General features: G+C 33.6%; 1 pseudogene across 1 annotated transcript; it reads right to left on the reverse strand.

Annotated features, from left to right (window-relative positions):
• Positions 1–21,288: 21,288 nt before the first annotated feature.
• On the reverse strand, positions 21,289–24,761 carry LOC104596379 (cytochrome P450 86B1-like; annotated as a pseudogene). Its single transcript, XR_016080671.1, has 2 exons — positions 24,529–24,761; positions 21,289–24,341 (listed from the first exon to the last, which is right to left on the reverse strand). The product of XR_016080671.1 is annotated as a cytochrome P450 86B1-like (transcript).
• Between the last annotated feature and the right edge of the window lie 853 nt (positions 24,762–25,614).

The raw sequence follows: 25,614 nt of genomic DNA on the forward strand, positions 1-25,614 counted from the left end.
TTTCCAAACTTCAGAGATGTTCATCGTTTTTCAAAGCACTTAAGATGTCATCCACGATATGACAATCATCATCACTATCAACCACATGCACAAAAGGCATGGTTTACTCTTGAGAACTAAAATACAAACAAAACAAAGATAATGAGTTAGTAAGCAAATGACAATTTTATTTTTATGAGTTTTTTTTGTTTTTCTGAATGAATTGTTTAGTGCCTAAGAAGGCAACAAAAACATTGTGGATCAATAAAAGTTAAAAATAAGATCAAAGAAAATTTGAATTTAAAAAGAAAATGTACAACATTAGGAAAAAATCAAAATTAAAAAGAAAACAAGCAAGTCTTATTTTTCATTCTTTAAATCTTATTTTCAAAGAAAAATGGAAAAAATATTTTTTATGAAAATTTATGTTATTCATCGTTAGGAGCATATAACTAAAATAATTAAATAGAAAAAAAGATTAATTATGTAAAAAAACCATTAAAATAATTAAATAACTAAAACCTATTAATAAAATTAAAAGGAAAAAATAAGATACATTAAATAGAAAAAAAAAGAGTAAGAAAACAAACCTTGGAGTTTGTGGTGGCTTGTCATCCAACACCCGACTTTGAATTTCTTGAGAAAAATAAAACTTACTTCTTTTCTTTTTGTTAAAAAGTAAACATGAGAAATAAGAAGATTAATGAAGACTAGCGAGAGAGAGAGACTTTTGAAAAAAAAACAAAATTAATTGAAGAAAGTAAGAGACTCACAAAACTAAAAAGTTATTTTTCGGTTCGACTCTAAGTCTCTAATCCTATACTCCTAGACCTAGTCGTATTATTAGGCTTTTAGCCTAATAGTCTTAACTTATCATTAGCTGAATAGTCTTATCATTTTCCTATTCCTATCCTATTAATAATAAGACTAATCTATAAACTATAATTACAAAAATATCCCACCACATCCTTTTAGAACTTTAATTTTTACTTTTCGAGCATTGCTTTAGTCTGACCCGTCAGGTGACCCGTGACCTGACCTGACCCAACCCGATCTCTTTTGGGTCGGGTTTAGGTTTGGGTCAAAATGCACTTTTGGGTCAAAACATGGGGACCCTAACCCTATTTTTCTGGTGGGTTAGGGTCGAGTTCACGGGTTAGGTTAATTTTTTGCTAAGTTTATTCGAAGGGCAAGAGATATGTTTTTTTAAGAAAAATATTCCTAATTTACAAATTTAGATCATAAATTCAAAACAAGGGTGACAATATATAAGGCCAACAACAAATGAAATTGGCACATTGATAGTTGGTGGTGGTAGGGTTCAAAATATCAATACACCTGATATGCCGGTAGTGGCATATCAAGCGATATCGATAGCTTTTTCTCGAATATGGTTTAAAAGGGGCCAATTTAAGGTCTATCCACCCTTTGAACCAATCAAGACACTAAAACACCCGCTATAGGGTGTATTAAGAAGCCCCCAATACGTATCGATATTTTGAACCTTGGGTGGTGGTAATGAAGAAGAACAACATCGAGATATCATTGTTTAAATGAATGATGGAATTTTATGAAGGGATTAGTGAAACACACCCATTATATCTACCATTACAATATCTTATATTATTTCCACATGGTACAGATGGGTGGAATATAAATATACCACATACACATGCATCCTACATATCTTGACAAAAAGTTTCACTAATAGAGTTTATTGCATCAAGGTTGCAATACAAGAAAATGGAGGAAACAACACTTCTAAATGGTGGTAAATTATTTCAATAATTTGTAGTTGATTCATAAGCAGCAATTGAAGTACATGCATCATAGATAATCAATCACAAGTACGTTCTGATTTAACTGTTGGAAGAAGATTTATATTGCCATCATCTTTTATTAGAGGACTTATAACCCAAAAATGGCTAGAGCTTAGAGAAGAACTTCAATGAATGTCATGGCAACAAGTAGAAGATCGGTCTGATTTAACTGCTAGGGTATTTCAAATCAAGTTGAAGCAATTACTTCATGATTTGAAAAAAAGGGAAATTATTTGGGGATGTTATCGTAGATGTACATGTAGTAGAATTTCAAAAAAGAGGTCTTCCACATTTTCACATACTTATAACTCTGGTAGAACAAGATATGCATGTGTCAATTAATGATATGAATAATATTATATGTGCAAAATTACATGACCGAGAAAGTGAACCATTCTTATACGAAATAGTTACTTGATGCATGATAAATGGCCCATGTAGTGAATACAATCCAAATCGTCCATGTATGATAAATGGTAAATATTCTAAAGGATACCTAAAACCATTTTGTAGTGAAACAATAATAAATTGTAATGGATTTGTTGTTTATCGATGAGGAGATGATGGAAAAAAGTTTGTAAAAAATAGTGTTGAGAGAGATAGCATATGGGTAATTCCATATAATCTAGATGTATTATTACAGTATGATTTACATATAAATGTTTCGCAGCGTACGAAAACAAAGATTATTTATATAAGTGCATTCACAAAGGATTAGATCGTATAACCATTGTAATTGAAGACAATAATGTGCCAATACAAATGTTGCAAGAGATTGATATAGATATGTCGATGAAGTGAAATAGTATTGTGATTATTGTTATATCTCATCAATTGAGTCATGCTAGAGAATATTTTAACTTGATATTGAAAAACATTCTCCAACGATAGAGCAACTTCAATATCATATGCCAAATCAACAATTGTTGATATTTTTAGAAATACAGCATGTTGATAAAGTGATTTAAGGCAAACAAAAAATATGAAGATGCAAGAAACCTAACACATATGGAATTCCCTTCCAAGTGGGTTTGGAATAAAGAAATAAGGAATGAACAAGAAGAAAGAAGGGATTTGCAATTGAAAAGTTATATTATAGGGTAAATTTCTTAAACTACCCTTATGGTTTAGCTAATTGACTAAATGTACCCCTTACTGCTAGCGTCCTTAATAAAACAGGGAAAAGGGGAGAGAGAGAGGGAGAGAGTACACGTCTAGATACCACCTTCTCCAATGAGTCTGATCTTTGATGTTGGTGGATCAACTTCCGACTGCCATTAAATTCTGAACAGAATTGGCATTGGCATGGAGGGCAGCAACAATTTCTCTCCACCGATTATCTCTCCAGTGATCTCCTCTCTCTCTCTCTCTTTCTCTCTCTCCCTTTTCTCTTTTCTTCTCCTTCCCGCCTTTCTACCGTTTTGACCACCTTTATTGGTGGTATTCTCTTTCCCTCAATCTCTCAGTCATTTCCCTCTCTTCCCTCTTAAAATTAATTCACAAGAAGCAAAATTATTTATCTAATCATTGATTCAAGACACCCATTAAATTTGGGTGCAAAATTAGTTATTTGACTTTTATGTGTTTTGCAAATGTGATTAACAGGCTTAATGTTCTGAGAGGAAAAGGCATGCCTTCCTTATACTCATGGTCTTGTAAGAGGTGAATGCTCAAGAGTAGTGGCATCGTAGTTTCTCCTTTTTCACTTTAGAACTCCTTTTAGGATTTCTTATAAGCTTTCATCTCCCCTATGGGATTGGTGCAGGAGCTACAAAAATGGTTTTGTTTGGCATGATCTTTTTGAGGATGACTTGATTCTTCCTACACATGGGAATGAATACGTTCTTAAAGGTTCCGAGCTCTTTGAAGAATTATTCCATTCAAGTAACACCAAGACAAATGGATTATTTCATTCCAAGGATGAATTGCTTATATCATGCCAGAAATAAGGAAAATCAAGGTCCTCAAGTTTGGATTTCTTTTCTCCATATCATTTCAACCCAAATGGTAGCACAAAATTGCAAGCCTTGAAGCAATTGCAAGACCCTGCATCTTCATCTTATTTGAGCACGGCTGGGAAAGATATGAGGCGCCAAGAAGAGGAAATCTCCCCTCCACTTCAACGATTGAGTCCTGCCAGTATGTCCCCAGATTATAGAGTTGGAAAGAATCCCCCTTGGGGTGGATCTTTGAGCTTGACAGAGTACAAGGTTTCTAAAAGTGATGAAACAACTGATGCTTCAACACAGACAGAGGAAAGTATAAGGAGAACTAATGGATGAGAAACCCGTATCAGAGGTGTTTCTACAGAAGATGGATCATTGGAGCTTGAGGCTAACTTGAATCATAAAAACCAGGTTCTGCAAGTGAAAGAGAACTCTGAACTTTATAGGGAAGAGATTTCCCCACCTCCATCTTCTTCAAGCACATCATCTTCTTGTGGGAAGATAGAGACTTTGGAATCTCTAATCAAAGCAGATGCTAGTAAGATCAATAGTTTCCGGATATTTGAAGGGAAACCGTTGCTACCCTCCATGCCAATGCCAATTCTGTCCAGAATTAAATGGCAGCCGAAAGTTGATCCACCAGCATTAAAGATCAGACTCATTGAAGAAGGCAATATCTAAACGTGTACTCTATCTCTCTCTCTCTCTCTCTCTCCCCTTTTCCCTGTTTTATTTTTAAAATTTGAAGAAGAATAAAGGGTAAAATAGTCTTTTTTGTCTTTTTATTAACGGAATATTAAGAGGCGCTAATGGTAAGGAAAGTATTAGTCAATTTTTAGAAACAGTAGGAGTAGCATTAGTCAATTTTCAAACAGTAAGGGTACACTTAGTCAATTAGCTAAACCATAAGAGTAGTTTAAGAAAATTTTCATCTAAATTCAGATGAATAGTATTATTTGTGTTTGTTACTCCATAAAATAAAAGCAATAATGAGGTCTGAGGATTTGAGAACAATCAATGAAATTGAATATGCAACATTTAAGGAAGCACACTCAGCTCTCTGGTTACTTGATGATGGCAATGAATGGCATGAGAGTTTAACTAAGTCATCTCTTTGGGCATTAGAATGGCAATTGCGGATTTTTTTTTTGTGAAATTTTAATGTTTAATGATGTTACAAATCCTTTTGAACTTTGGGAACAACATTGGAAGGACCTCACATATGATACTCAATTAACTCTAAAAAGGCACAACGGAAATATTTTGACAGACATCGATATTAAAACTTTAAAAGACATAGTTTTGTATCAAATTGAAATTGTTTTGAATCAAAATGGTTAGTCTCTAAAGAAATTTCCCCCTATGCCACTTCCCAAAAATCAACATTATCAATTACTCAAAAACATGTTGATTTGTGAGGCATTGGATTATAACAATGTAATGGAAGCTACTAACTTTGCAACATAGAATGCAAGCCTTAATATAGATCAAAAGGTTATTTTTTATAAAGTCATGAAAGTATATATCACTAACAAAGGAGGATTAGTTTTGTTTATGGCAATGGTGGAACTGACAAAACATTTTTATGGAAAACAATCATTACAAAATTAATACAGTAGGCTAATTTAATTATTTATGGATAGGACTTTCAAATATTTAATGAAATCAGTGTCCTCAACTACAGATAGATCTATTTTTAGAAGGAAGTTGGTTATTTTAAGAGGTGATTTTCAACAAATATTGCTAGTAGTACGAAAAGGTGGACGAGAACAAATAATTCCATCATTATTCAATGGTCGTATTTATGGGAATATTGTCCAATTCTTACATTGAAGACAAACATGCGTATTCTAGCTCTAGGTATAATAAATGAAGAGTGTTGTGAGTTATAGGAATTTATGAAGGATAAGGAAAATACACCATAAAATAATAGTTTGTAGCAGCAGTCAATTAAAACTACCGCTATAAAATATTTTGACAGTCGCTACAACTAAAGCGTCAGAAGAAAATACGCTCCTCATCTTCCTCTTCCCCTTTTTCACTTCCCCGCCCTCTCTATTTCTCTCCCTCTTTTATTTGGAGCTCCACCAACTTCTCTCCTAATGGTAATCTGCGACGCCGGTGTTAACAGATATCACCTGAGTAAGGATAACACCTTTCTCTCTCTCTCTGCCCCCCTCTCTCTTTCTCTCTGTGATTGACCTAACCCGATCTATTTTTTATCAAATTCTCTATGCTATCCCACTGGACAACACAATCGGCGCTAGTAGTGTCAACAACATGGATTTCAGCTTCCCCAATCATGTTTCACTCGTATAAATGAAGGTAATTCTCCAACTTGGAATTTTTTGTATTTGGTTTGACAGTGGCTTATATTGTTCCTTCTATTTGTGTTGGTAATTTGACATTGCTAGTAATTCGACGATAGAATTGATGGTCGAAGTGGAGGATCTGAAATTAAAACAAAGAAAAGGGTAAGCAGCTAACGACAATGAAAGAACTTCATCCAATTCACGATTAGGGTTCCGAACGTATCTACAAAACAAAGTAACAAACAAGGAGAAGTTTATTTATCATACAGGATTGAGAAAGGTAGGATGCAATATATCATTGTCACAACGGATGTTTGTACTTCCAAATGAGGGGTATAAACTGAGTGTCAATTCCCGCCTTCTCGAACTTGCTTCTAATAGCTCCTTCATCGAAAACGGACTGTAGAGCCATTATTCATCCCACTTTGCTTTCTATTTTCCACTACCTAGCATTCATTCTGGACTAACAACCTTTCTTTGATTCATTGTATTATAACATTGTTTTTCTTTTGTCTCCCAACTGAGAAAAGGGTTTATGAAACTCAGCTTCCACCTCACGGCGAGAAGAACGGGCTGAGGCCTAAGGGTGAGCACCGGTAATGGGGGATAGATGTAAAGCTTCTTGTAGATGAGTTGATTGAGAAGGCTGATGGATTTGCAGGAGTATTTTCAAGTTAATCCCTTCTCTTGTCCTGATTATGCAATAATGCATTTTCATTTTTTTGCTTTTATCATCTAAACTGACACTTTTTTTTTTTCTGTTGCAGAGCATAAATATGAAATTGTAAGGAAGTTACAGGAGAAGAAACATATTTGTGGAATGACTAGAGATGGAGTGAATGATGCTCCTACATTGAAGAAGGCTGATATTGGAATTGATGTTGTTGATGCTACTGATGCTGCTAGAAATGCTTCTGATAAAGTTCTCATAGAACCTGGGCTGAGTGTTATAATCAATGTTGTGCTCACCAGCAGAGCTATTTTCCAAAGGATGAAGAATTTCACTATTAGTCCTAGTCATCCCTCCTTCCCCCTCCCCCTTTTCCTTGAGGTCACCAAATTTTAGTTTGCTAACAATAACCAAATTTGATTCCCTTTTTTAACTTTTTCAGATATATGCAGTTTCAATGACAATTGGTATTGTGGTAAGTAGGCTTAGAGAAAAAAGTCATTCATGCTTACGATTAAAAAAAAGGCATCTATATTTCATACTGACACTGACATTGATGACAGTGTTATTCTTTTGGGCTATGCATGATACTGACTTTTTCTCGGTAAGAAGTTTGTTGTTGTTTCCTTAGGAGCAAATATTATAACTAGACTTTTCTTTTATGAAGACAATTTAGATTTTAATTTTGTTATGGTCTATATCATACAGGACAAATTCAATGTAAGATTATTGAGGAAGAGTCCTATGAGTAGTTGGCTGCATTATACTTGCAAGTGAGTATCATTAGCTAGGCCCTTATTTTTGTCATTCGGTCACGCAACTTGTCATATGTTGAATGTCCTATATTGCTCCTAGTGAGTGCCTTCATAATTGCTCAACTGGTAAGAATGTGTGTTCTTTATTTTGTCTTTCTTTTTTTCCACAGACCAATAAATTTATCCTTCACCATCCTACATGCAATAGAACACCCACGGTTGGTTAACCTTTATTGATTTCTTAATTGGTTCATGGACTAAGTTGGCTGAGTCCAACCCCATAATTATAAATCTATATTTTTTTATTAATATTATTTTCTAATTCCTTCACAAGGACTAACCAATATCCAATAAAGGGACAAAATGTTAGGTTAAATTTGACTTTCAGTGTAGTTGTATTCTGGAGCCCTATAATTTGCCACATGTTTCTCATTCAAAGGACTAAAGTAGTTCATTTGTTCGGTCCAACTCCAACCATTTAATTATCTTGAAGTTGGTTATTTTGCTACTCATCTCTCTGATTTGTTTCACCTTTGAATGGGTTCAATGCTTATTTTTTGATGTATGGATTTTGAGTTTCATTTTACACCAAATAGAAGGAAAGTAAGAAAAGAAAAAGAAAAAGATTATTTGTTCCACCCTGTTGTTAATTAGTTGGTTATTGTCAGGTGGCAACTCTGATTGCAGTCTATGCCAACTAGGGTTTCTCAAGGATAAAGGGAATTGGTTGGGGTAGGGGTTGGACTGGAGTAATCTAGCTTTGCAGTGTTCCAAGGGCATCATATGGGAATATTGGAATATTCCATGCAACTAGATGGCAAAGGTTGAACTGATATGAATCTGTATCTAGTTATTGCCTTCTAGGACTTTAGAATCTACGTTTCCTATAAAATTTGGTACCATATATATTGCTAATACATGGGTAAGTGCTAGTTTTTGTTATGAGTTTTGGCTTCAAGCTGTTTTCTCTTTTTCATTTCCCCTCAGTTTGCAATTATTATTGAGTTAATGTAAATAGTGCATTAAAATGTTTGTTGTATACACAGGGGTTGGTTTGCTATGAATGACTTTATCATTCAGGTTCTCCTTTAAAGAGCTTACTTATGTTATTTGTATGTCAAGTCAATTTGTATATAAACAAGCAAGTCAGGTTATTGGTAAGTTTTGTGTACACATTTGCAAAATTCATAGTTCCATATACATATGTTTTTCATGATATACACAATTTTGGTGTTCTAAGGAACTTAATTGTTTCATGTGACAGGGTTAGTAGCTGCAAGTTAAGAAGGTGGATTTGTTTGGTGAAAGTTTAATCGACCTCACAGATGCACCAAAAATGTGTTTGCACGACCTCACAAAAACAAATATTGTTAATAGCAGTAACACAGAAGATGTTGATCTGTTTGCATATGCAACTTTCGTGTCTACATCACCTCATGTAGAAGCAGGGGTGGTCCCTCAAAAATGTGTTTGTGGCTTAAATATTTTGAATGGAGAATGTACATTTATATTTTATTTGTAATTGATGTTTTGACCTTTTGTATTAAATTTTAATTTGCATAAATGAAGGGAAAATAGTTTATTTGAAACAAATTATAACTTTATTTAACAATTAAAACCAATTTCATGTTATTTGGATTTTGGACAAATTTTCAAGTTATTTTAGCAGGTGAAAAAATAAATTAAAATATTATTTGCAATTGTTTAGGGTAGGGCTCTATAGCGGCAGTAATTGTCGCTAAAGGTAAATTGACTGCCACTAAAAAACATATGCACCAAACTATAGCGGCAGTCGATAAACTCATTTAGTGGCAATTTTTTGGCTGCCACTAAAAGCCTGTTTCTAGCGACAGTTTTTGACTTTTACCGGCAGCCGACAAAACTGCCGCTAGAACTTTTTTTGACACATTTTTTAGGGGCAGTTTGGTGACTGCTGGTAAAGATTTTTTCGACAATTTTAGAGATTTTTAGTGGCAGTCAAATGCAATGTTGTGGCCTCTGAAGGTCTCTGTGCAAATTCTGGGGAAAACTGGGAAGTTTTCATGGCTGAAATGTAGTTTTTGGGAAGCTGGTGTGAAGTCCAACTGAGAGAGGGGGTGTTTTTGTGAAAAACTAAAAGCAGGAGGACGCCTCCTATCTGCTAAACTCAATTTGGCGCCCCTCATTCTGTATTAGCATGTTCCCTACCCCTTAGAAAACCCTAGGGCACCTTTTAACCTATTCTTTTCATCCTTAGCAAACCTTATCCGCCCCTAGCTATTTAATCTCCACCCTCCACCCCTTCTAATCTCCACCGTCCATTCTAGGGCACTCTCCTTTTAGCATTCTAACCCTAGGGAGTCAGCTAACTTCTAATCTTCACCATTCAACCTTTAGCCATTAAATCTTAGCCCTACATAATATTGGGCTACCTCTCCTTCTATTCTCAGCCTTAGGATCACCCCAAAACCATCCTAACCCTCCATTAGAAACCATAGGGCACCCATAACTTTGCTAAAACCTAGTTGTCGCCCCCTTCTTTCTCTCTAATTCCAATTGTGTCCACCCTTCTCTATAAAAAGACCCAAGAGCTCCTGAGAAAGGGTTAGATTCTGCCCCCAAGTAAGACAAAAGGCTGATATTGAGAAGTTCAAGGGTAGAGGAAGAGAAGAACGCCCAAGCAAGAGGAGGGGTTCCTACTTGCAGTTCGCCAACACCACTACTACCACCTCTGGAATCGGATCCCAACCATTTTACATTAGTTTTAGTTTTAATTTCTATTCTTTCATTTCTAGTTTCGTTATTTCCTTTCTGCAATTTATTTTCATTCCATTTGATCTTCGTTTTCTTTTCTGCAAATCTGCAATTTGGCCAGGTAAGACGAAAGGCCTAACTCAAGAAGTTCGAGGGTCAAATGAGAGATCTGGAGACTGCTACCTCTGATCGAATTATAGATTTTTATCTCATTTCTTTTGTTTATTTATTTATGTTTCTGCACTTTTAACTTTCAGCATTGTTCGAATTCTATATTTTCCTCAGTTTAATTAATTAATTTTTATATTTCTACACTTCTCTCTTGTGTTCTCTTGTCCAGATTTGAGTATGTATTAATTTCTCCCTTACTTCCTTGTGGATACGACCTGATCTCATCCTTTACTGTATTAGTAGTTGTTTGAGAATTGAAAAAATTATAAATGTTTAAACTAGTGTTCTGAAATGTTTAACGACACGGTTCTGGACACACCAATGCCTCATTTTCCAAAACTTTATTGGCGATTCACACATCAATTTGTTGTCAGAAGTCTAAGGAGAGAATTCGGGAAGGAGATGTTGATAGAGAGAACATCAATAAAGAATCATTGTCTTAAGAAGATAAATTTGACATAAAAATTAAAAGAATGTGGATTTATCCTCACATCACAATCCATAATAGATGCAATTTTAAATACTCTCAGACCAGAGTGGTGTAGGGTAATTTCAGAAATATTCACTTATAGAAAATCAGAACATTTTCTAGAGTTAACAAATCTTTTGATTGAAGGAGAACATGCGATCAATGAATTATGGATCAAATTTGACAAAACTATAAAGCAAAATGGGACATCTCTTGACGATCGTTTTCACAAAAAATTGAATTTATTTCAACAACTAAAAGGAAGAGGTTTTGTAGTGACAAATAATATTTTTTTTCATACATATGTTGTTGTGTTACCATCACCCTTATTAGAATTTGGTTTAAACTTCCTAAAAGAAAATGCACTGAGTAATTTCACTGAATTTGTTAATATAATGAAGTTTAAGAAGTTGATCTAATTATGGTTGTTGCGGTGAAAGAAGTGGAGCGTACATTAAATCTTCTAGATTATGAGGAATTTGAGCATTGAGTACCATTGATCAATTGGTAATTGTTGTACAACATCAACATTTCAGATTTATAACTGATTTATCATTTATTAAAATTTATTAGGTCGACTCTAATATCTTTTAAAATTTTAAAATGTTCAGGTGACCATGGTCGAAGCATTATGCGATCAAGAGAAGACAAGATTATGTAGATGCTATTATTTTTCTATATTTTTTTTTGTTTTTTTTAAACTATCAGATGTTGTTTAGACATATTTTATATAAAATAGATTATGATTTACAATTTGAATAGTAATTTTAATATTCAAATTTTTGGTAATATAATTTTTATTTCATTACAAAGTGTTTTATTGTTTCAATAGAATGACTTTTCATTTAATACTAATTTTTAAGATGAACTTCATTATTAAAAATTGTGACCTCAAAGGTCGCCTTATAATAGGGGTGATCATTTCAGCTCGGCCGGGCCCAAGCCCAAGCCCGCAAAATTTAGGGCTGGGCTTGGGCCTAATTTTTTAGGCCCAACCCAGTTTGAATATTTATAAATAATATATATATATATATATATATATATATATGTATAGATCTTACCAAATTCTAATTTAGTATTTAATGAAATATAGAAATTACTAAACCATAATCTTCTCGTTCATGGTCTCACCAATTTTACAGAAACCACCGCCCAATTTTATCTTGATATTAAGATTAAAGTTTCTTATATGTTACTATAGTCTCCACAACAAGTAAAAAAAAAAAAAAAGTGTAATTGTTACTATAGGGCCGGGTTTGGGCTTATATTTTTAGGCCCATAATGGGGACCAGCCCGGGCCTGGGCCTAGCTTAAGACAATTGTTATGAAGGCAAAGCCCAACCCATGATCACCCTACCTTATAATAAAATTGGATATTCAAGAATTCAAAACAAGTGATGGAGTTCATAAAGTACGTAACCTGATTTTCGTGGATACCCTAGTAACATTTTTATAAAAATAAACATTTTATTTTATTTACTTAATACATATTAAAATACCATTTTTTATATTTTAATTTTTACTATATTTGTAGGGGATGATATTGAAGTAAGGATGTTTGATGAAGTAATAGAAAATTTTATGGATATACTTCATGAAGGTATAATATACAATATATTAAGATTGAGCATTCGTTGTACTCATTCTAAGTATACCATAATTCAAATTAATATACATTTGCAATTCACTGGTGATACAAAGATTATACGTTAAATTGACAATTGCATGGAAATCGCACTTCAAAAGTATAATTTTATCGCTTTTGACAAAATTGTAGAATATGCTGGAAAAAATATATTCATAGGTATATTCTAACTTATTTTATTTTTAATAAATATATTACAAAAAAATTATGCTCTACTAAACATTTCTATTCCCCACGGATGTCATTAGAGCAATTATTTATGTAGATCACACTTTTCTAGTATATCTGAACTCCAAAATGATGGAAATTCTTTTATTGGATCAACAATAAGTATTACTAACTACATGTTCTTTGCTTTTCTATGTTTTTTAATTATGCCATTAATTATTATTAATGGTATGATTCCAATGCTATTTATCTTATGGGAAAGATTTGTATATGTAATTCTTTCATAGATTACAAAAACAAAGGAAGGATTCACAATCATTGTTGCTAGATGCATAAAGGTTACACATTATAAAGGTGACATTATATTATCTTTATTTAATAATCACTTTCGATTTCAATTGATTTACATATGAGATATAATTGAAGGGCATACTATTACCACTACAAAAAATACAAAAATATCTTTCAATCCCAATATTGTTGAAGAAGAATCACTTAGATCATGGTTAGTAATAAGTTATGATATATTAATTTGTAAATATAATAAATATTTTTTAAAACAAATTTTAAACTAATGATTTTATGATTCTTATTTTATAGGTTTGATAATAATAAAGGAGTGAAGATGGTTCAACAATATTATAAGTTATGGAGAATTACACCAAAATTAACTTCTCTTATATGAATGCACGTACTTGAATTTTTTGTTCTATATACATTATTATATTACAATTATATAACATTTTTACAATGTTTGTTTCATTGGGCATGATTATCCTCCTCTCTACTTAGTTTATCAATTATATAAATTTAGTATGTGATTGATAATCACTATACACTTAATGTTTTTTGTCATCAAAATGGAATGCATTTTCCCGTACATTACACGAATTCCCACTAGTTCTATATAAAGAAAATTAAACAAAATATACAAATATTTTTCTAATTGTTTTTATCATATATATAATTCACGTGGGATATCCCAATCCGATAAAATAGGATAGGATCTGAATTCGGATCGAATCATGGTCCGATCCATTTACACCCCTATTTCACTATGGACTGTTTACTTCAGAAGATGGATGATAATAAGTTGTGTAACGGGGTGTTGATCCGCAAAGCATTTCAGTCGAATGCACTTTGTCCCAATAAAAGGTTGTAGGCCAGAAGCCTAGCCCATGCACCTTGGGTCGGGCTTGCGCCTAGGCTATGCCCCTTATAGGGTTGGTCGTGTGCTACCTATTATCACCATTAAAGCCAATCTCAATCCCTTTTGTTGAATCTCAAAAAGCAAATTGAAACTAATTAACATTTAAGAGAAAATTGGCACCGGGTCCTACCTATTAACATTTGTTGAATCTCAAAAAGCAATTTGAAACTAAATTTTTGTTGAATCCCAATCCCTTTTGTTAATAGGTCGTGTCCTATCTATTAACATTTAAGAAAATTGGCACCGGGTCAACCAAGTAAGTGTTTCCCTCAATGGTTACATGAAATTTTATTTGATTAAGCGTTTATCGAGAAAATTTGGCACATGTGGCACCTAGTTGTCATTTGTTTTGATTTTTAATAAAAAGTATGCTTTGTCTAAATTCTTTAAGAGAAAATTTGTACAAAAAGTTTTTTTGATAAACGACAATGAAACTAATTAAAAGGTTCAAAACCATTCATGTTATCTAGGCTGCAACAGATTGGGTTGGAATGATATATACCTAGATCCAAATTTGACTAGTAAACTTTTTAATCAAAATTTTAAGCTAATTTAAGATATTAGGTACCATTAATAAATTAAAGGAAAAAAATGTCACTATTATATATGACTAGTGGGGAATCGTGTGATGCATGGGAAAATATGAAAGATTGAATAATTTCTTTACTGTTAATTAATTGATAAATTAATAATCAAAATTTGATGTTAATTAACTAAAAGTATTCAAAGTTATTGTTAATATTTAAAATTTTAATAATTGTATTTTCATTTAATGTTGATTTATAGAAAGTAATTATTGTTAATTTAATATGAACAAATATTTTTTAATAAATTTAGTTTCATTAGTCATTTGTAGTAATTTTAATAATTGTTATTTTTTCATTATTTTTAAATAAAATTTTGATTGACTTTAAATAAATAAAAATAATTACAAATGACAACATTTTTATTAATTTCACTAATAATTAACGATAATATAGGAATGGAAACGGGGTGAATCACCCTATCCTAGTCCTCGCCCTGTAAGCAAGATAGTCAACCTCATCCCCGCCCCGTCCCCAGTGTTAAGCGGGTTCAGGGCAAGGCACCCACCCACATGATAAATTTCTAAAAGTACACAAAATTGTCTTTAATTTTCAAAAGATGTAATTTTATGAAAATTCTAGAAAATTTATTACATTTGTGTAATTTTGAAAATTTATTTTTAAATTGTTATTAAATAATTTCTTTTTCTTTTTAAATGGTTTACTTACAAATTACACTAATTTGTCTTATATTTCCTAATATAAACTAATCAATAATTTCCTTTTTCCAATATTATATTAATTTATCTTAATAATTTGTATAATTATTGGTTCAAATTATAGTTTTCCCTTTCCCATATTCATTTATCCTTAATAATTTTCATTAATTTACAATGAAAATTACATAATTTTTCAAAAGTTTTCCAAAATCTATCAAATGTAATACATTTTCCTAAAATTTTAAAAATATTCCAATAATTATTTAATACATTTTAAATACACCTTAAAAAATTTTATATCTTTTAATTTCTAAAATGTTATTTTACAAAAATGTAGTTTTATGAAAAATTTATTACATTTGTTTAACAATGGAGATTTATTGAAAATTATTTTAAATTGTTATTAAATATTTATTTTTATTAGATAGTTTACTAACAAAATTACACTAATTTATCTTTTATTTTCCTTCATTTGCATCCGGTTATTAACCATAATAATAGTAGCAACTAAAATTTTATACTTTTTGGAAATTATTAAATATAATTCTCAATTTTATAGAAATTAGTTAAAGAGTTTTCAATTTCAATAAGATGTTGTTAATTAACATGAATATAACAGTATTTAGCCAAAATACTTTAAAAAGTCATGATGAGCTAATTAATAACTATATTTATTAATTCTTGATAATTTACCAACCATTTTTATTAACTTTTGGTAATAACACTATTTAATACTCATTGAATATGGGTTGGCTTAAATATTAACCATAGATAACTATTTATTAATTAATATGAATATTTTAAATGAGGGAGAGTGTGGATATAGATTGGGGGTGAGAGATTTTAGGAATTGATTGGGGAGTGGGGTAACATGGTATGTTCCTAATGGCTTAGAGGAGATACCCTAGGAGAAAGATTCTAGGAATATTTTTAGGTAATAGGGTTGGGAATGGCTATAAGGCTTAATGGGACTGGTGGGAAGGGGAGAGCAGAGAGAGTCAAGGAGAATGCAGGGTGGGTGTAATGGAGCAAAGAGAGACATGGTGACATGGAGTGTCTTACTATATATATATATATATAGGTAGATTAATAAAATGGTTTATAAATGACTTTAAATTTTATACATCATGAATAAAATGACTTCAAAATTAATTTGCAAGAGTTGAATATATGACATTGGTGCACATATTACATATTACACTTCACAAGGGATGCAAGCCACTTACCTTAATAGTGAGAGCCTGCATCTACGTCAATATGATCTCATGACTCTATTTCATAGGGATGACGAGTGACCATCTCAACTATTAGGTCACAACTCACAACTATAAACAATATGAGGAGAGTTTGGCAAGTCTTTTTGTATAGTCTTTTGGACTTTTCAAAGCTTGGAAGACCAAAGTTTGGTATTTTTCTATTTGATAATGAAAGATTGGAAACTAGAAAGACTTATGCCCTCAAAAGCTTAAGGAAACTGAAAATGGCGGGAGATCTGGAATCTTTAACTTTTAACTAAAGCTTTCTATCTTTCATGCCAGAAATCTTTTTGTTTAATAGCTTTATAGACCATGGTAGACTAGGGTGTTTGGTTCATAGGGTTAAAAACTCAATGTTCATAAGGGCATTTTAATTGCAAAAAGGAGAAAGTCCTTAAAATAAGGAATGCCAAATGTAGCCCTAATCTTTGAAGGCAAGACCCCAAAACTTAGAGGGTGTTTGGTACCACGGGCATTTATTGAAAAAACGCCTCCACACCAGTGCCACTTAGGCATTGTCATTTATTGCATATGAAACCACTGTTTGGTTTCACCGTTTATCAAATTAAATGCTAAAAAATTGAAACACGTTGATTTATGTGCATGGAGCATTTGGGGAAACGTCAAATTCTCATTTCTCCCAATGCCCCAACATTTTTTGAAATGAAATGCTTATGTGGCACACTTTTGTGGGATGTTAATCTTAGGTGGAAAGTAAAAAATGTATAAAGCAATTCCCAACCAAGCAACAGAAGTAAGAAATATTTAAAGTAAGGTTGTACAAATAAACATTTGGGAAATTGTCTAAAACTCACCATGAGTTTTCAGCATTTCTCTTAAACTCACCACGACTTTTCAAAATGTCTAAAACTTACCGTGTCATTAACTTGACGTTAAACAGACTAATGGGTGTTAATATATTACCATTTTAATATTTAGACATGAAAAAAGGAAAAAGTTCAAAAAAATATTTTCAAATATAAAATAAATAAAAACATAGAAATTACAAAAAAAAGTATAAAAAATATAGAAATTGCAAACAAAATAAAAAATTATTTTCGAATTATAGAAACTATAGAAATTGAAAAACAAAATCAGAAAATAAAAATTGTACAAAAAACACCAAAAATTTATAGATTATAGAAAAATAGAAAAATGTAAAGAAAAATAGAAATTATAACAAAACATTGGAAATTATAACAAACAAAACACTAAAAATGCAAAAAAAAAAAAACAAGAAAATTGAAAACTGAAAAAGGCCATTTTTCCTCTAACTCACCATTCAAGGGTAATTTGGTCATGAAAATAGTTATTTATGCTGACATGGACACCTCTATTAAGAAGCATTAGCGGTGCACTAATGGAAGGTGATTTTTGGAAAATAAAACCTTATTGACATGGTGAATTTTAGACATTTTGAAAAGTTGTGGTGAGTTTAAGAGAAATATTGAAAACTCATGGTGAGTTTTAAACAATTTCCCTAAACGTTTAAAGCAATAAATGACCCAACTGTAAACCCCCACAAAACCAAACATATACTTATTATGTCTTTTAACCATATAAGTTCTTGTAAGATCTTCCTAAAAAAATTACCAAACACCTTAATTAAATTAGGTTAAAAATATCATAATTGCAAAATGTATGGATAGGGTTAATAATCAATCCAATTATTAAAAAGGACTGGATTCAGATGCCTCGAATTCAAATTCAACAAAGGGATGATGCCTTTTTGTATGAAAAGGATAAAATGCCAAATCCCATAAAACACCTGTAACCAGCCCAGCCACAGCCAGCAATCAAGATAAGAGTCCCGTTATCTAAGCTTTGTTACAAGATATTAAGAAGAATATGCTTAGAAAACAACAGCTCTTTCTGGCATACAAGCTGCCTTGTTTGATACATGCAGACACAGCTGTCCTTGTCCAACTGCATTCATTTTTTACACTAATCCCTGCCTACGGAGCTTTCTTTTAGCTTGCATTGTAAGGCTCGTTTGGGAGGGCTGAGCTGAAAATTCAGCTAAGTCGATTCAGCTTCTTTTAAAGTTATTCAAAGAAGCTGAAGCAGATAGCCCCTTTTAAGGCCCCCATTTAGGTGGCTCTTTTGTGTTTGGGGCGAGCTGAGCTGCGTTAATTGAGCCGATTTGTTTGAGCACGTGTGTTTTGGATTACTATTTAGACTAGTTTCATGCAAGGTTTTTAAAACTGACCCGCAAAACAAATCGGTCAGCAGTCTGATTCTCAGGTCAAACGACCCGACTGTTTGAATCGAACAGACAGTCCATTATGATAAAAAATTAAAAAAAAAAAAAAAAAAAAAATCAGCCAAACAATTGAACTGTTCTAACAGTTTGACCGCCCGGGTCAACAGTTTGCTGACCAAATCAACAGCTTTGGGAGAAATAACGGTTCATTTGGATTTTTCACCAAACATAACTTATAGACTGTCCATATAGAGCCGGGGCCCATCTTAAGTGGCTGCGCTTCAGTGCACCCAAACGGGGACTTAGAATTGGAATTTAAGTTATAATTCAGTCGTCACATAAAAAAGAAAAATGCTTCTGCTTTTGGTCATCATCAACTGGCGATTGGCGAAAGAAGAAGAATACAAAGTGGAATCCATCTAACTCATTGAGGGCGGAGAGATCAACTGATAATAACAGGTCATCACCTTCATGCCCATCTCTTACTGGCTTACCGCCGTTAAAGTTTATTCGAATTCCCTCCCTATCAAATATCAATTTGGATTAAGCCATTAAGGCAAATCGGGCTACAGGGTTAACCCTGGCCAGTTCAACAGTTCAACTTACTCTGAATTGTTCAGTATTCTTAGTTGTGAAATGCACAACTGATCACGCAACAGAGCTCCAAACCAATGAGTAATTAGAGAGTTTGAAAGCCGAAACCCAAAGAGCTCGATCTAAACCAAGCTGGATTGCGCATAGATCTCTCTTTACAGGTTCATCAGCCAAACGAATTTCGCCACTGGCCACTTTGAGTTGGAACGTACGTCTGTGGCTAGAGAGCCAAAGTCCAAACTACTCTAATTGCTGGGTTGGTGAATCCCAGCTCATGCCCAAGTTGGCTCTAGCAAGATTCCCAACCAAACAGATGTTAAAGCTGCATAAAATTTTCGGTGAAATTTCACAAAATTTTGGTTTTTTTCCTTTTGGATGTAACAATCAAAATAAAGTTCGATTTTTTTTTTCTATTTACTAAGTTTTGTCATAACCTTGAAATTAGGGGTGTTCATTGTTTGGTTTAAACCACAAAATTGAATTGAACCAAACCAAATTTATGATTTGGTTCAGTCTGCACATGAAAGGCTGAAAACAGTTTGGTTTGGTTTCATAGTTTGCTAAATTGTGATTACAGTTTTGATTTGGCTTCTTTGATTTTATAAATCAAATCAAACTATGGCCATGTTTGGTAGTACTTCTGTTAAAATCAAGTGCTTATTCGAAGAAGCATTTATTTGCATTAGGCACCCAACTTATTTCATATTGGGCATTTGGTAGTCTTTCTCTTCATTAAACACTTAAATAAGCATTTGTAACCTATTTTGTCTTTCATTTTCATTCAAATTTTACAAAAGCATTTTTATGAAAGTACTTTTGTCAAAGCACTTTTATAAAAGTACTTTTACAAAAACACTTTTTACGAATATACTTTTATGAAATCACTTTTACAAAAGCACTTTTATGAAAGCATTTTTATAAAATCACTTTTACGGAAGTACTTTTATGAAAGTATTTTTATGAAAGCACTTTTACAAAAGTACTTTTATAAAAGCACTTTTATGAAAGTATTTTTACAAAAGTACTTTTATAAAATTCAACTAGGGATAGTTTTATAAGGAGTATTTTAAAATTCAATTAGGGATAATTTTGGTAGAAAAAATTGAATAAGTACAATAAGCACTTATTAAAAGCTAGAAATTTAGGCTTAAAAAATAAACCCATATTTTTAGAATAAGCACTTATTTTGGACTTGTTTTCCAAATACCAATAAGTGCTTAATGGTGTAGTCCCAGCCCAAATAAGCACTTATTTTTAAGCACTCCCAAACATGGCCTATAAAGTGTAAACCAAAATTATATATATATAAACCAAATGTATAAAATTATAAATATATAATAAAATTTTTTATTTTATAATGAAATAATAAAATAAAATTTTAAAGTTTTGATCTTGGGGGTGTTATTTGGGCTTTCTAATTGGGTTAAGCCCAATAGAATCAAAGAATGGTCTAAATTGCCCCAAATCGTATTTGAAACTGCACAAAACCGTAATAAAACGGTTTGGATTCCATGCCAAAACTGTTTGGTTTGGTTTGAAAATTTTTCAAACCGTTCTCAACCCGTAATTTACCAGTTTGGTCTGAGATCTTCTCCAAACCAGACCATAAAAATTCCTATGAAATTCGACGATTTTAGCTACTTATTTCTCCATCATTTTGGACATAATATCAAAATTAATGAATTTTATAATACAAGTCATGCATGATTATTGTATCGATTTTTGATAGACTATATGAATTTGACTATGATACTAGAAAGACATTATACCAGAAAAATCAGTAACCAATGATGACTATTTATCAAATACAGAAAAAAAAAAACGATAACCAATTGGGTGGTTTATTCATTAAGGGGCTTTTGATTGACCAAAACCCTTCCAATATCATGTGTTTCTAAGAGCCCATCACCCATATCCATAACCCTGAACTTGGTGGCAACGGGCCGGATTTACCTACAAACTGCAAAAGAACCTACCAACTGAACCACCATATATGATTGATACTGGATATAATAATCATATCACACAGTGGGTGGAGGGTTTATAAAAATACATTTACAACCTTAGTAGTCTTATAATAAAAATAAATGGTACTCCATACTATTGGATAATCATTAAACTGATAACTACTGCAACAAACACCATCTCATTATATATTCATTGCCTTCATATGACAATAACACTAATAAAGAACTTCACAATTCACAATAATATAATAGATCAATTTCAAGAAGAAAACATAATAATAAAATAATATAGACCTTAACACAACAAAGACACAACAGAAAACTTTGATCATCTGGAAACAGAAAATTTACATAATAGCATGTAAGCAGACCCACCATTATTACCATTTCCCCTCCTTCCTTCATTCATAGAGGCATCCATATTAATATTATCATCTATGCCACTGCTCATTTGGAGGTTGCTCCTTTTCCACCACCTGAAGTGCTCCAAAACCTTATCTTGTTGCGCTTAATGAAATCAGAAACACTCTCATTTATGCTTTTAGTCTTGTTTAGTTTCCCTCTTGCTGCTGGTGTCTCCGCGCCCTCTTTTCCTTGCTCATCACCAACAACACCAGAAGTAGTGCTCCTAAACTTTACCTTGGTGCGGCTAATGAAATCACTGGCCCTATCACTTATGCTTTTAGTCTTACTCAGTCTCCCTGTCGAGGAGCCACCCTTGTTTCTCTGCTCTTCCACTTCCATGGCTGGAGATTGAGGCTTGGTGGGAACTGCTTCCAAATCCTTCTTGTGTTGGCCTTTTATTGGGGCAGTTGGTTTTGATGGGGTGTTGGGTGCCTTGGCACTGCAGCAAGATTTCAAGAGTTTGCTACACATGTTCTGAGGTTTTGAAAGGGATGGAGATGGAGAGGTTCCTTTGATTTGCTCTTGTATTTGGATATGGGTAATTGGTTACGGAAGACAACATTGGGCCGATGGGGGATTTTATATGGGGCTAATCTAATCAAGGAGAGCTCATTCTAGCTTTTGGTGTTGTGTGAAAACCAATTGGGATTTGGGATGAGCAGAATATGAGAGAGAACTTGGGCTTTTGATTCCTACAGGTCGTAAAGAAAATTCTCTCACTTATTTTCTTGTACAAGTCATACACCACATTGGCTTTGGATCATATTCCCACCTTTTTTCTACAAAAGATGAAAGCAACGGCCTCCATTCAAATGAAGTGGCATGCATGCAACTAATGATTTAAAATCTTAGGTTGTGTTTGGTACCATTTTTTCTTTTACCTAAACATTTTGTCATATCAAGAGTCACTTCAGCTAAAAAAAAGTATGGGGAGGCAGAATTTTTTTCTTAAGAGGCTCAAAAGCTAATAAACATGGATTGGGGGAGGGGGAAAAGTTAATAAAATATGGATGAGGAATATAAATGAGGATATTTTACATGGGCGAACTGATCATTAAGGTTTATAATTGAAATATCAAATTGATGTAGTCAAACATTTTTTCACTTCAACTAAAAAAAGAATGCATAGAACTTTCTTTAATTCACATCAGCGACCCACGCATCCCAACCATGGGAATATCTTCCCATGACAAGTATGGGAGATATGTTTCCAATGCACGCTGAGATGTGTATATGAGGCACTGATATATAATTGACGTTTAGAGTTGAGAGAGAAAGAGAGAGTTAATAACATTATTTTTTATTTGAAAATTGATTAACACTACCCTTATGGTTTAACTAATTGACTTTACTGTTTGAAAATTGACTTACACTGTGACAATTGACTAACTCTACTCCTGTCCTTAACATCCTTAAAGCATCCGTGTTAATGATTAAAACCCAATATTGCCCTCGTACCCTGACTCCCCACTCTCTCTCTCTCTCTCTTCTAACTAAGACCTCCCCGTCCGTATCAGGAAGCACATCTTCTTTGATAACACCTCTTCTGGTGAGCGGAAGTGGCAGGTTCAGCCTCAAGGATTCACACATGGCTGCATGGAAATACACCAGATCCTTGAGATCTTCTGAATCAAACACCCTGATCTCTGCTTTTGATCTTCTTCTTCTTTAACTGCATCAATTCATCCAGGATCTTTTCCTCCATGCGAGGGGTTGTGGAAACCAACCAGAGGAACCAAGTGAGAGACGTTCCCGTCGAGTCCCGGCCAGCAAACAGGAAGCCCAATGCAGTGTCTCTGAGGAACATACCACTGTAAGCCTTGCTTTCTCCATTCTGAGCTTGAGAACTCGTGTACATAGCTATCAAATCACTTCCCTGCACCCCTTTGCGTAGCTCTTCTCTTTTCAACGAAATGTGCTCTAACAAGTGACGATCTATGATCTTCCGAGCTCTGCCCAGTCTCCCCTCACTCCCGACCCCCAACCAACCCAACAGCTTCCACAGCTTCCTGGGCATGATGTGCCTATGGAACACACCTTCCGTCCCGTCGTCGATGGCTTTAGCAATCTCATAAGCAGCAGAGCTCAAAGAGAACGAGTTCGGGTTTCTGCCGAGGACAACCGTGTAGACACTGTTAAATGCAAACCTCATGAACACATCTTCCAAATCCAGGACGTTGCCATGCTTAGCAGCCTGAAGCATCAAGCTCAAGAGTCCATCACCCACCAGCTTCCTGCTCACGCTGGCCGTGAAACTCCGGAACTCCTTGGAAGCCAAGACGATGTGTGTTATCTTCTTGTGAGCACGCCACTCATCGTCGTCCAATGAAGATATCATCTCCGAGCAGATGGGATCGGTTTAGTTTCCCTCTTCCCTCCTTGTCCGGTGGAATGCCTGAAGAGCTCTGATAACACTCGTCGTCTGTATCCGAGTGCGTGGAGGGGTCCGCCGCTGCTGCAACTTGCTGCAGTGGCGATGATGAAACATGGACAAGGGTGAATTGGGGGAGAGAGAACGAAGGGTCGAAGAGAGAAAGAGAGGGAGGGAGTCCTTCGTCGGTGGCTGTCGTCACCTGTGACGGCTGTGCCGAGAGGGAGAGAGAATGAAGGGTTCGTCGCCTCGCCGAGCAGTCTTTGGGCAAAACAGCAGTGGCTGCAGTCATTCTCTCTCATTCATCCCCTACTTCCTTCGAACGAAAAACAGCGGCGGTGGCACCCCTCCCGGCGATTCTCCGGGCCAAATAGCCCCTTGTTCTGAGAATAGAGCAGCGGTGATGATTTTGTCATCAGAAACGCTGAAGAAATCACCGAAAAAACAAGATTTTAATCAAATCACAATACAGTTTGGTGATCTGGGCTGACTTTAAGAATATCACCAAAAATTAGCACGGTGAAAGCTTCATCACCGGTTCCGGTGACTACTCAATACCAGTTACCTCATAACAAAATGATCGGAAGAAAATTAATGACGATTGGACTTACCTGATCTTGAAAAGAACAGGAGTCTCACAGCGGCGGCAAACTGTAGATTCTCAGGCAGGTAGAATCCGATATTTTGAAAGGGGTTTTTAGGTGCAAAAATGACAGGGATGTAAGTGCTGAAATCACTGAGTTCAATGTTTCTTTTCCCTTTTTGCCTTTCTATTAACGGACGTAAACAAAATAGTTAGAGTTAGTCAATTGTCACATAGTGTTAGTCAATTTTCAAACAATAAGGATGCACTATTTAGTCAATTATCTAAACGATAAGCGTAGTTTAAAAAATCAATCATAATAATAATAATATGTTTATTAATAATGATAATAATAATAATAAATCAATATTGTTATAAATAGTTATTATTATTTGTTTATTTAAGTAAATAACAACATTTAATATTAATATTTATATAATAATTAATAAGAATATTTAATAATATGTTTATTAATAAAAATTAAAATATTTATTATTATTTAAAAAATAAATAGTTACTTATTTCAAAAATACAATATTTGTTTATTAATAAAATACTATTTTATTTAATATTGTTTTTATTATTTATAATATTATCAAATAGTCTATTTCTAAATGTAAAATAGTAAACTCCACAATTTCAAATGTTGGAAAATTGTTCCAACTGAAACGATCTTATCCTTTTAGAACTTTTAAAAAGCAGAACAACATTTCTATTTCTTTTCAGATTTCAGACATGAATAATAACTTATGGACTTTTCAGACATTAGGCTTTAGATTTTATCAAACACCACTTAAGAAAGAGTCTTCTAGACTGCCAAATTTTAATTGATTTGGTCCAGAAAAAGATTAAGAGAGAGAGAGAGAGAATGATCACTAGAATCAACTTGTACCACATTCTCATTACCATAGTGCCAATATATCCGAATATGATCTTTGCTTATGGTTTGGGGGAATGGTGGAAGATATTCAGCCTTGACCAATGTCTTCTAGCATTAAGCTTAGTTGTTGATTTGCTTGTTGATGTAGGGTGTTTTTGACCCGACCTAGTAATAGGGGGACACGTGGACACGATCCAACTAATAAGACGACAACTCATCCTGACGTACCAAGTC

This window comes from Nelumbo nucifera, chromosome 1, assembly GCF_055504915.1.
Source record: "Nelumbo nucifera cultivar China Antique chromosome 1, China Antique-T2T, whole genome shotgun sequence".
Taxonomy (NCBI): domain Eukaryota; kingdom Viridiplantae; phylum Streptophyta; class Magnoliopsida; order Proteales; family Nelumbonaceae; genus Nelumbo; species Nelumbo nucifera.